Raw genomic sequence first — 1,441 nt, forward strand, 5'->3', positions numbered from 1 at the left:
TGCGTGTAATTTCGTTTACAGCTATTAGTTCACTGTTAATTTTAACATGGAGTGCAAAAACGAACATTTTCGCCATATTTTGCTTTTTTTCTGTAAAAGCAAGAAAGCTGCTGAGACTCACAAAGAGATATGTGAAGTTTATATGGTGTTGATTGTTTAACAGAACGCACATCTCCGTTCTGGAGATTTTTCGCTCAAAGATGACCAACATTCTCGTCGACCTACTGAAGTTGATGATGACCAAATCAAAGCCATAATTGAATCTGATTGTCATATAACTGTGCGAGAGATTGCCGAGAGGTTAAATGTATCACACACAACAACTGAAAATCACTTAAAATGTCTTGGACTCGTTAAGAAGCTCGATATTTGGGTTCCACATAAATCGAAAGAGATTCCCTTAACACAACGAATCAATATTTGCGATATGCATCTCAAACCCAATGAAATCGACCTTTTTTTTAAAACAAGTCATCAGTGATGATGAAAAATGGATTGTCTACAATAACGTCAATCGAAAACGATCACGGCCCAAGCGTAATGAACCAGCACAAACCACATCGAAAGCAGAATTGCATGAAAACAAGGTCATACTATCAATTTGGTGAGATTACAAAGGTGTTGTGTATTTTGAGCTGCTTCGAAGGAAACAAACGATCAGTTCAGATGTTCACTGTCAACAACTAATGAAACTTGAGGAAGCAATCAAAGAAAAAACGGCAAGAAATAGTAAATAGTAAATGAATCGCCTTCCACCATGACGATGCTAAACCACACGCGTTATTGCTAACTCGTGAAAAATTATTGGGGCTTGGTTGGGAAGTGATGTCACATCCACCATATAACCCTGATCTTGCACCATCAGATTACCATCTATTTCGAAGTTTGCAAAACTTTTTGAATGGTAAAACTTTCAATAATGATGATGATTTGAAATCGCACTTCCTCCAATTTTTGGCTGATAAGGATCAGAAGTTCTATGAGTGCGGAATTATGAAGTTGTCAGAATGATGGCAAAAAGTCATCGAACAAGATGGAAAGTATATAACTGATTAAAGTTCATTCTTTGTATGAAAAAAAAAATGACTTATTTCACACTAAAAAACCGAAATTACTTTCTTGTCAACCCAATATAAATATACACTCAGCAAACACTGCAGATATTCTGACGTAGATAGAGTGAAAAATACATTGTCACTGTGGATGACCAAACGGTGAACGTGCTTTAATGGACGTACTAATAGACATATACCCAAAGTTCAAGTAGTTACACACACACACACACACACACACACACACACACACACACACAATCGAATATATTTTCTTAAAGATGTACCTCTACTTACATGCATGCATGCGTATACATGCATATGTATGTGTATATATGTATACCTATATGTGCATTTGAATATGTACATATCTCATTTAATATACATAC

Source organism: Octopus bimaculoides, chromosome 9 (genome assembly GCF_001194135.2).
Source record: "Octopus bimaculoides isolate UCB-OBI-ISO-001 chromosome 9, ASM119413v2, whole genome shotgun sequence".
In the NCBI taxonomy this organism is placed as follows: Eukaryota; Metazoa; Mollusca; class Cephalopoda; order Octopoda; family Octopodidae; genus Octopus; species Octopus bimaculoides.